Below are 12,515 nucleotides of genomic sequence, written 5' to 3'. Positions count from 1 at the left end.
TAGTAATTCCTTTGAGGTAATGAGGGAATTAGGATTGAAAGTAGATACCCCTTAGGGTAGGTGTTGTGCTATGGACAAAAGAGAATTTAATGTCATAGGAACAATAAATTCAATGCCTTATAAATCAATTGCATATTTTGAAAAGGAACAAACCATGAGTGTACTAGTTGTGGATATCTCACCATAATATGGAATGTTATTGTCAAGGAAAGGGAGTCTACTGATGGGGGAGGTTTACAATGTGATATGTCATATGCAACATTTTAGATTAATGACAAGTTCGTGAAAGTGAATAGGGAGCCTAAGAATGTTTACATGATTGAACAAGAAATGGAAGATGATATGACATGTTTTGTAGACACTGATGTAAATTTTTTTAGAGGTGAGGTGTTAGTATTAAATAAAGAAAAAATTAAGTCACCAATGGTAAAGAGTTGTTGAATCAAGATCATAAAAGGGTGACTTATGGATGATGTATTTTGATGGATCCTTCTAAAAAGAAGGATCTAGAGTAGGTATTCTTTTGATCTCTCCTAATGGTTGCTTTTATAAGTTCTCATTTACTCTTAGGGTTAAGATTGGCTCATAAAGATGGTATAAAGTTTTTATATGTTATAGGATATTTTGAATTGATTGTTTCCAAAGTAAGGGAATTGTATGTTTCTAGAAATAAAAGTCTAAAGAAATATAGCAATGTTGTTTGAGAAATGATAGAAATTTTTCTGCCTTTTGGATGACATGGAAGGATAGAAATAATAATAAGATGGTAGATCTATTGTCAAATATTGCTATTAAGCCTGATGACATAACCTTTTCTAGTTTGTCAAAAATGGAGGTACAAACCTAACCCTTAGTCCTTAACAATATCTAAAATTGGCAAGTCTTTGAAGAAGATAAGGATATAATAAGATTTCTAAATTGTGAAGACCAATTTTGGGGATAGGAGATTGATTGTGCAGTCCTTGTAGAAACCATAGATGGTAAGGATACTATTTTGGGTGAGGAAATTGTTCACTTGAAAAAAAATAAGATTCCAAAGGGCTTGGTTGTGTTATAAACTATTTTTGATAATCATGACAAAATTTAAGAAAAGCGAAAAAGAGCATGACACAAAAGAGGAGGTAAACCTTGGAACAAAAAAAGCACCTAAGAAGGTGTATATAGGGAATAAACTATCTCCTAAAATATGGCAAACTTTGATTGAATTGTTGAGAAATTATAGAAATATTTTTTCTTGGTACTATGATTATTTAAAGGCTTATAGAGAGGATCTTTTGCAATATGAGGTTCCATTGAAGGAAGAGGCTAAGCCTTTCAAACAAAAAAAGAGACCTATTAATGATGTGATAACTAATACTGCTCTCACCCTAGCTATATCTAAGGATACCTTATGTCTTTCTCTAGACCTAATCAGGTTATTAGTTACCCTATTCTCCTTAGGATTCTAACAAGGAGGTCCTAGGCTTTTCAACTAGAGCACACCAATGTAAGGACAATAACTCTTCAACATTACAACCAACCCAAAATACTCATTTTACTTCCCAAATGGATGAATGGTCACCTAACAAGGCATTTGGATTCCCCTCGAGGTTCACAACCACACAAAAAAAAACTTAAAACCCTAACCAAGTAAGGGCTACAAGCAATTAGCCTTCCTAATGAAGAAAGCCCCAAATATGTTGCAAAATTCCTTAACAAGGGGTCAAGTAAACCACTAATCCAAAAACCCTTTTTAGAGATCTTAATGATTCTGGTTGTCTAGGGTTCTCAACCTATCTATATAGTATGGGTACAAATTTGGCCTTAAAACAAGGGTTTTAAGGGTTCAGGAGGCTATTTGGTAAAAATATGGTTTTTCCTCCCATAGGAATTCCCTTAATACCTCCCATTGAAGTTGGGGATTCACCTCAAAATCCTCCAACACATTCCAAGCTCTAGTTGAAGTATCACCTACATTCAACCACTCCAAATACCTCTACACTTGACTGTGATCCCCGGTCATGCATCTTTAGCTCACCTAGGGAATCACCATAAACATACCTTGCTTTTATTTCCAAGGGCCCTCATTTTTTGTACAATATTTATAAGGAGTCACATCCCAAATCCCAAGAGGCCACAAAGATCCTATGGTGGGAGAGGCAGTTATTACGCCATCTTGCTCCAAGACTAGATTTAGAACAACAAGTACACAAAAACCAAAATAATTTATACAAACAAATAAAACATTACAAAAACAAAAAATAGTAGTGTAAAAAATACCACATAAACCTTTTCTAACACTTGCAACAATAATATTTCTCAATCTAATCCATTAAAGTGCCAAAAACTTCAAAAGTATAAAATTGTGACAATAAACATGTTGTTCAGTGTGTACACCCAAATTCTCCTCAAAATTCCAACTCTAAAAAAAGAGAGAGGATGGCCTTATAAATAGATCCCCATATTTATCCCAACTACTTGAGATAGTTACTAATCTCCAACTGAAAACTTGCTTGATTGCAACAAAAAAATTGTCAATGTTGTTAATGACAACATTGACAATTTTTGAGAAACTTTTACAACTTTTGAAGTTTGGCTCTCAAACTTGCTTCAATATTTTCAAACCTTACCAAAAGCCTTAAATGGTTATAAAACATGTAATAAGTACCTTAAATTTTTTTTTTGACCACTCTACCCCTAAAAACACAAAAAATGCTTTATAGCCTAATTAAGGAACTAGGAGCAAATAAGACCTTTGGAGACTTCCACAACTTAACTAACCTCAACCTAATACTATGTTAGGCCTATTTTTCACCTAGTGGTGTGGCTAGTACCACTATAAGAAAAAATACCACAGAAGTCCTAGGTAATTCACAAGCCTACCTAGGCGCCCTTGCACCACACGACCCACAAAAGAAAACTATGTCACTCCTATGGACCATAGGTCTTGGGGAATACCTCCCTTGTTGAAATCATCCTAAATAACCCAATTTTTCTATGAATTAGGCTTATCCTTCCACTTGATGAGGTTCTACATGTACATCTAGTATGTGGGGAACTTCTTCAATCTTGAATCTAACACTTGTTCAACTTCCAACTTGTGTGATGAAGGTACTACTACAAGTTATAGATCATTACTAACCACTGGACTACCTTGAGGTAGAATACCCTTGAAATAAACCAAATCTTGGACATTGAATATGGGAGTGATGCCTAGATTTGATGAAAAATCAATTTTATAGCCATTGGATCCATATTTGGCTATTGGATCGAATTCATATACCAATTTTAGATGTACCATGACATAATCTCTGATAGAAAATTGAATGTCCTTCCTTCTTTCATCCACCTTCACTTTTAATTTGATTTATATTGTCCTGAATATTTTTCTTGACTTTCTCTTGGATTTCTTTTATGGTTTTGGAAAAATCCTCAACATGTCCACTCCTATGTTCTATCCCTCCAAGATCCTTCAATGCACACACACCCATTGGATGCATACCATATACAATTTCAAGGGGACTTTTTATTTATGGTTCTATTCCTACTATCATTGTAGGCATACTCTACTTGGGGAATGATGACATCCCAAGTTTTCCCATACTCCTTAGTTAGGCACCTCAAGAGATTACCTAGAACCCTATTGAACACCTCAGTCTGACCATCAATTTGAGAATGGTATGCTGAACCAACCAAAAATTTTGTACCAATTTGGCTCCACAAGGTCTTCCAAAGGTGACTCATAAATTTTACATCTATATTTGAAACTATGCTTAATGGAAGTCCATGAATCCTCACAAACTCTTTGAAGAACAAATGTGAATGTGGCTTTCATCATTGGTAGTCTTACATGGAATGAAGTGTCCCATCTTGTTGAATCTATCAACAACTACATAGACACTATCATAATGTTGTTTTGTCTTGGGTAGATCTACTATGAATTCCATGCTCACACATTCTCATAGCCTATTTGGGACTTATAGGGGATGATGAAGACCTACATTACTCATTCCTCCTTTAGCCTTCATACATACCATACATTGGTCCACATACTTAGTCCCATCTTTGACTAGTTTTGGCCAATAATAGAACCTTTTGACTAATTCCAAGGTCTTACTCACACCAAATTTTCCACTTAGGCTACTATTGTGCTTCTCCTAAAGTAGGCTCTCCTTATTGAATCTCTTGGTAGACACAACTAATTACCCTTGAATAATAATCCATTTTGTAATGTAAATTCTTAGAACTTTCTTTGAAAGTGATTCTCAAAGTTAGGACATCCCTTGTATGCCTCAACAAAGGAGGATTCTCCTTATTGAACCTTGGTACACACAACTAATTACCCTTGAATAATAATCCATTTTGTAATGTAAATTCATAGAACTTTCTATGAAAGTGATTCTCAAAGTTAGAACATACCTTTTATGCCTCAACAAAGTCTTCATCCTCCTTATATAGTCTCTTGAATCTATCTATCCTAATGCTATACAATTAGACCTCTTAACCTATTAACAATCTTCTACTTAATGCATTTGCCACTTTATTCATCTACCCTTTCTTATGCTTGATTGTGAAGGTGAAATTTTTTGTGATATGGAATCTAACTAGACTCAAAGGTTTATTCGGCATGATTTCCCCCTAGATTATTTCTATAGGGGTTTGGGGGTAGTGCCCTGAAGATGGGGTCAAGAGGCAGTGCCCTTGTAGGATTCTAGGGAAGTGCCCTAAGTGTGCTCCCTATTATAGCATAGGGTGGGGTTGAGGGAAATGATCCCATGAGGGTTTTTGGGGGTAGCACCCCCAAAGGCAAAAATTCCCTTATATTGTAAAAGACATTAGCTACTATTTTCTATTATTCTAGCTCTAATTTTGTAAGTTGAAAAAGCTTGTATAAAAAGGCTTAGGGTTAAGGATTTCATTATGGATGGTGATATTGTAGCTCCTTATGGTGGTATTGAGCTGTAAGGGATTATGGATTGTTATTAGGTTATAATAATTGGATAATAATAATATTGGACTTGTTGTTGGTGGATGTACCCTAGGGATTGGGTGAACCACGTTAAATCTTAGTGTCTTGTTTTCTCTTTTATGCAATCTACTATTTTCTAGAATTAGTTATATTTGCATGTAACTATTATTTTTGTCTGAGCTCAATCCTAACAAGTGATATCATAGCTAGATGGTCATCATTTTTGTTTTTTTTAGCTAGACCATCATCATTTTTTTTAGTGATCCTCTATACAAAAGTCTCAAGTTTGAGTGGGAGTGATGGAAGAAAAGGGTAAGCTAAGGGTTGAATAGTTTAATGGGCAGAACTTTTAGTTATGGAAAATGCAAATGGAGGACTATCTTTATCAAAAGGATTTATGAAGTCCATTGGAAGGAAAACCCAAGAATCAGGAATCTATGAAAAATAATTACTGGGATGTTTTGGATAGAAAGGAACTTGGAAGCATTCAATTATGCCTAGAGCCATCATTGGAATTTAATTTACAAAAGAAAAGACAACAAAAGAGTTGACGCAAACCTTAGTGAAACTATATAAAAAGCCCTACACTTCAAATAAGGTATTTTTTATGAGGTGTTTATTTAATATGATAATGATAGAAGGTAGATCTGTTGTGGATCATTTAAATGAGTTTAATACTATTACTAGTCAATTATCTTTTGTGGGTATTAATTTTTTATGAAGAAATTAATGCTCTCTTGATTTTGTGTTATTTTCCTAAAATCTAAAATGGCTTGGTAATGGCTATGAGTAATTCTATTTTTGGATCAAGTGCCTTAAAATATGATGATGTGATCAATGTTATTTGGAGAGAGGAAACTCATAGGAAAAGCTCATGTGGATCTACATCAGGAAGTGCTTTGAATGCACAAGGTAGAGGTAGAATGACTAAGAGAGGAAATAACTTCATAAATCATGAGAAATCAAGAAAAAAGTCAAAGGGGAAGAGGTCTCAATCCACAGGACTGAGAGATTGCTAGTATTGTGATAAATTAGGGCATAAGAAGAAAGATTGTTGGACTTGAAAGAATAATGAAGAAGATAAACCAGAAGGGAATGAGGAGGAAAATTTGGTAAGTAAAAAATTTGAAGAGGGTGCTTTGCTTCTTTCTTTATAAAGTGTTGATGATTCATGGGTTTTAGATTATGATGCTTCATTTCATGCTATACCTCATAAAGGTTACTTCATTGATTATGTCCAAGGGGATTTTGGACTTGTCTATTTGGGGAATAATGAACCCTATTAGATTGTTGGAAAGAGAAAAATTAAGATTAAGTTGTAGAATGAGAATCATTGGCTACTACATGAGGTAAGGCATGCTCCAAGGTTGAGCAGGAATTTAATTTCAATAGGAAAACTCAATGATGAGGGTTTTATAGTTACTTTTAATGATAAAAATTGGAAGATTTGAAAAGGTTCCCTTGTAGTAGAAAAATGTGTGAAAGTAGGCACCTTATATCTTTGTATAGGTCATATTGTTCCTTGTACTTTGATTATTTTAGAGAAAAATGAATGTTCAAGAATAGTTGTTGTAGTTGAAAAAAGAGAACAAATAACTGATGTAAATTCTCATACAACACTATGGCACATTAGACTTGGGTACATGAGTGAGAAAGGTATGAAATTAATTCATTTAAAGAAAGTTTTACCAGGTCTGAAATGTGTTAATATGGATTTTTGTGAAAGTTGTGTGTATGGAAAACAAAAGAGAGTGGGTTTTATGAAGACCAGGAAGGAAATAAAAATGAGAAACTAGAGCTTGTGCATATAGATGTATGGGAACTAGTTCCAGTATATTCCCTTGGTGGCTCTCATTATTATGTTACATTTACTGATGATGCAACTAGAAAAGTATGAGTTTATTTTCTTAGACAAAAATATGATGTATTTCAAAATTTTAAGAAATGGAAATGCTTAGTTGAAAATTAGACTAGAAAGAAATTAAAATGTCTTAGATTTGATAATGGTGGTGTGTATTATAGTCATGAATTTGAATATTATTGCTTTGCTAATGGTATTCATAGATAGAAAACTATTCCAAGAACTCCATGGAAAAATGGAGTGGCTAAATGCATGAACAAGACTATAATGGACCCCAAAAGAAGCATGAGTTTGCATACAGTGTTTCCCTTAAATATATGGGTGGAGGTTGTTTACTATTGTATTTTTTATTAATAAAGGTCCCTAGACTCCTTTGAGTTGTGGTATTCCAAAGGAAGCATGGAATGGTAAGAAGGTGAGTTATTCCTTTCTCAAAACCTTTGGTTGTGAAGCATTTTCTCATATAGATTCTAAAAATAGAACCATGCTGGAACTTAAGTAAGAAAAGTTTATTTGTTGGATATGGCATTAATGATTATGGTTATAAGCTTTGGGATTTTAAAAATTGTCAAATTATAAGAAGCAAAGATGTCATATTCAATGAGAAAGTGATGTACAAAGATCTACTATAGCAACATGAGAAGAAAGAAAATGATAATGTAGTGTTGGATGATACTCTGAAAACTAATGTTCCAACAATTCCTCGTGATGTGCAATAGCCATAAAAACAAATAAAACATATCCTAGTAAATGTTAGAAAATCAACAAGGATGAGTAGATCTCTAGAAATATTTTCTCCTTCCTTGTATTCTATTTTACTTACTAATGTTGGTGAACCTAAATGTTATAATGAATCTATGTAGCTAGATAAAAATATTTAGTGGGAGTTTGCAATGAAAGAAGAAATGGATTCTTTGCTGAAAAATAAGGCATGGGATTTATGCAAGTTGCCTGTAGGTAAAAAGGCTTTATAAAATAAATGGAATTACAAGTTAAAAGAAGAGGATGGAGGTAAGAAAATATTTAAAGCCAAGTTAGTTGTAAAAGGAATTTCCCAATAAAAGGCATCAATTTTGATGAGATATTCTCTCCTATTGCCAAATTGACTTCTATTCACACTATTTTAAGTAATGTGGCTATTGAAAATTTGTATTTAGAGCATCTTGATGTTAAAATAGCCTTACTTCATGGTTATTTGGATGAAGAGAGATATATATGGATTAGCCACAAGGATTTGAGGTCAAAGGTAACAAGAACTTAGTGTCTAGATTGAAGAAAAGTTTATATGGCTTGAAGCAAGCACCTTGGCAATGGTATCTAAAATTTGATAGTTTTATACATGAGCATGGATATAGTAGGTGTCATTTAGATTGTTGTGTTTATTTTAAGAGGTTGGATGATGACAACTACATTATTTTATGTTTATATGTTGATGATATGCTTGTAGCTGGGTCTAACATGGATCATATTAAGGGGTTGAAATGCCAATTAGCACATGAATTTTCTATGAAGGATTTGGGGGCAGTAAAAAAAATCCTTGGTATGACTATTTGTAGAGATAGGAAGAACAAGAAATTGACATTATATCAAGATGGTTATATTAAGAAGGTGTTGCAATATTTCTCAATGGAGAATACTAAAGCTGTCAACACACCTTTACCTAGTCATTTGAAGTTGACTAAAGAGATATATCCCAAGACACAAGAAGAGGAGGATGGGATGTCTAAGGTATGTTATGCTTCAGTTGTAGGAAGCTTTATGTATTCTATGGTATGTACTAGGCCAAATATTGCACATGTAGTAGGAGTTGTTAGTAGGTATATGACTCATCTAGTGCTTGAGGATTGGAATGCAGTTAAATGGATTATCAGATATTTGAGAGGAACATCTAGTAAGTATTTACTCTTTGGGTGCTCTACTACTGATTTATAGTGCTATGTTGACTTAGATTTTGTAGGGGATATTGATATCAGGAAGAGTACTATAGGTTATGTATTTATTGTTGGTCAGGTAGTTGTGAGCTAGGTTTCTAGGTTACAAAAGGTTAATGCTTTATCCACTATAGAGGTAGCTAAGGAGATGATATGGATTTAGTTTTTCTTGGAAGAATTAGGACACCCTTAGAAGGATAATTTTTTGTTTATAGATAGTCAAAGTGTTATTCATATTGCAAAAAATTTTGCTCTACATTCAAAGGCAAAATGCATACAGTTGTGATACCATTTCATTTGGTCAGTTTTGGATGATGGATATTTAAAGTTGGAGAAGATACAAACAAATGATAATCCAAAAAATATTTTTACAAAGGTTTTGACAAGAGAGAATCTGAATTCCTTTTTAGCTTCAATTGGTCTTCTTAACTAAATAGAATAAAAGAACATTACAGTCCAAAGTGTTTTGATATATTCCAGTGGGAGCTACTAGTTTAGTAGTGCTATGATTAGTCTCCAAGTGGGAGATTTTTGTGATATTGAGCCTAATCAGACTTAGAGGTTTATTTGGTACAATTTCCCTATAGATTACTTCTATGGAGGTTTTGGGAAAGCACCCCCAATATGGGGTCAAGGGGTAGTGCCCCTGTGGGGTCCTAGGATAGAACCCTAAGTGTGCTCCCTATCACAATATAGGGTGGGGGTGAGTGGAAATGACCCTACAGGGTTTTTTGAGGGTAGTGTCCTGAAGCCAAAAATGCCCTTATATTGTAAAAGGCATTGACTAATATTTTTTTTATTGTTCTAGCCTTAATTTTGTAAGTAGCAAAAGCTTGTATAAAATGGCTTACAGTGAGGGATTTCATTATGGATGGTGATATTGTAGCTTCTTCCTATAGTATTGAGTTGTAAGGGATTACAAATTGTAATTAGGTTGTAATCACTGGATAATACTAATACTAAACTTTTTGTTGGTGGATGTAGCCTAGGGATTGGGTGAATCATGTTAAATCTTGATGCCTTGTGTTCTCTTTTATGTGATCTACTATTTTATGGTATTAGTTATATTTGCATGTAATTTTTATTTCTATCTAAGGCTAATCCTAAAAAAATCTTACAAGTACTCCATCCACTTCAAATACTTATTACTCAACTTTTCTTCGGTGTTGATATAGCTAAGAGCTTAATTATTTATAAAGACAAAAAATTCCTTGGGTAATTGGTAGTGTCTCCACTTCCTAATATACTAAACTAGGGCATAGAGTTATAACTCCTAGGATAAATACTTCATTTTTCCCTCATTTATCTTTTCACTAAAGAATGATATTGGCCTACCTTCTTGACTTAATAGGCCAACTACTGCTAGATCACTTGCATCACACTCTATGTTGAAAAGTTTCTCAAAGCTAGGTAGTTACAAAACAAGTTGGGTAGCTACTTGTGTCTTTAGCATTTCAAAATCTCTTCTTCTGAAGTCCACTTGAACTTACACTTGAACCCACCCTTCATGGTATCTAGAAAAGGTGCACATATGCCACTCAAATTCCTAATGAATTTCCTATAGAATTGAGCTAAACCATGAAAAATTATTACCTTAGTAGATGTAGTAGGTGGTGGCTAGTTGAGGATAGCATCAACCTTCTCTTGATCCATCTTCAAGGATCCCTTAGAAACCACAAAACCTAAGTACTAGTTCTTACTTGAAGAAGTCATACTTCTCAAGGTTTATAGCAAGCTTCTCCTCATGAAGTCTCTACAATACTACTTCAACATGCTTTATATGTTCCTCCTTGGTCTTCATAAATATGAGTATATCATCTATATACACCAACCCAAATATTCCTATGAAGTCTTTAAGCACTTCATTCATGAGCCTCATGAAGGTTCTAGGAGATTTAGAGAAATGAAATGACATCACCAACCATTCGTATAGCCCATCTATGGTCTTTAATATTTTTTTCCATTCATGTCCCTCCTTGGTCTTGATATGGTGGTATCCACTCTTCAAATCTAGTTTGGTGAAGTACATAGCTCCTCCAAGACAATCCATGATATTCTCCATCCTAGGTATGGGAAACAAATACCTATTTGTGATCTAATTTATGGCCCTTGAGTCTACACATAGTCTCCATTTTAATCCCTTCTTGTATGTTATTACAATAGGGAAATGCACATGGGTTTATGATCCTCTTGATCAGACCTTGGTCCATTAGCTCTTACATCTATCTTGCCACTTCTAGATTATGGTCTAGAGTGAGCTTGTATGTTGCTTTGTTTGGTAAGGGTTCACTAGGGACAAAGTCTATTTGATGGCTTATGACTCTTCTTGAAGGTAGGGTAGAAAGAGTGCCATCACTCAAAATATATTTGTATCTTTAAAGAAATGCTTGATGCTCTATAGGCAAAGGGTCCTTGACTAGCTTGTTGTTTTAAATGTTCTGCCTCCTTTCTTGAAGGATATTGAGTTTTCCTTGCCATCATAAACTGTCTCTCTTTCAAACTATTGGGGTCTACCTAATAGTTGATGGAAAGGATCCATGGGGTTGATAATTTTCTAATGAAGATATGCATTTTTTTTCATTTATGGAAACACATGATGTACATGCTTATAGGAAACCTTGGAAATAAAGATACTTAGCTTTTGGTACTTAGAAAATTATCTAAGTATGAATTTGGTTTATAGCAGTGTATTATTTTGTATGTAACTTGTTACTAACATCATATTATGACTAGAAAAGTAAGATGGAGACTGTATACATGTTTATGATGATGTGTATAACCTCAGAAGTTAGTATAGACTATACAGAAAAGAGAAATTCATGTTTTACTACTGAGATAGGATAGTAGACTCAAAGGAAAGAAATTATTTTGTTTAAAAAGTAATTACTTGACCAATTATGGCCAACATCATAATTGTTTATTGTAAGTTGGAAAAGTATATTATGGTCTTAGCCAACCCTATAAAAATTTGTGAAAAGGAATGATATTTATGCAAAGGATATCTTGAAATAAGAAGCATGGAATTGTGTAAGTTATGATATGTTGTGTCAAGAAATTATATGCAAACTTCTATGAAAGTGTATGCGAAGTTGATTTTGTGATTCAAGATTGAACCAAGGAAGAATTTATAGAAACTATATTCCAAAATTATACTTACTTGTTTGGGTAATGAGCTCTTCTTGTAATTGGAAGTGTATGTTTGGGCAGTGGGCTCATCTTGCATCTACTATACTACAACTCCTAATAGTGTTAGAATCTCCTAATAGGGATTCAAAGTTTCCTAATAGGAACTCTCTATATTGAATTTTCTCATTAACTCCTAATAGGGTCCATCCTCTAAAAAGGAACTTATATATTAGTATATTTTGTAGTGGATATCATCCCCATCAGGGTTTTCCCTTGTATGGTGTTATGAGTTATCTTTGTTCATGGTTACTATTACTGTTCAACATTACTTGTTTACTTTTTTCTGTATGGTTAAAAGTAATTAATAATATCTAGTTGGTGACTAAAGTTTATAAATTACTGATTCAGCCCCCCATCTTAGTAATTCCTATTTCTAACAATTGGTAATAAAGCATAGTTACTCAGAAGAGGCTTAATAGCTTGAGTAAGATCCCTATGGATATAGAATAGTTGATGAAGAACCTTGAAGAGGCACATGAACAAATTGATCTCCTTACTAAAGAAAGAGATAAGCTAAAGGATGGATATGAAGATGAAAAATTATACATTGGATAGTTGATGGATAAGATTGAACATCTCAAATCCAAGC

This window comes from Cupressus sempervirens, chromosome 8, assembly GCF_028749045.1.
Source record: "Cupressus sempervirens isolate cs-2001-9-10 chromosome 8, ASM2874904v1, whole genome shotgun sequence".
NCBI classification, from domain to species: domain Eukaryota; kingdom Viridiplantae; phylum Streptophyta; class Pinopsida; order Cupressales; family Cupressaceae; genus Cupressus; species Cupressus sempervirens.
This window is presented reverse-complemented; position numbering follows the sequence as displayed.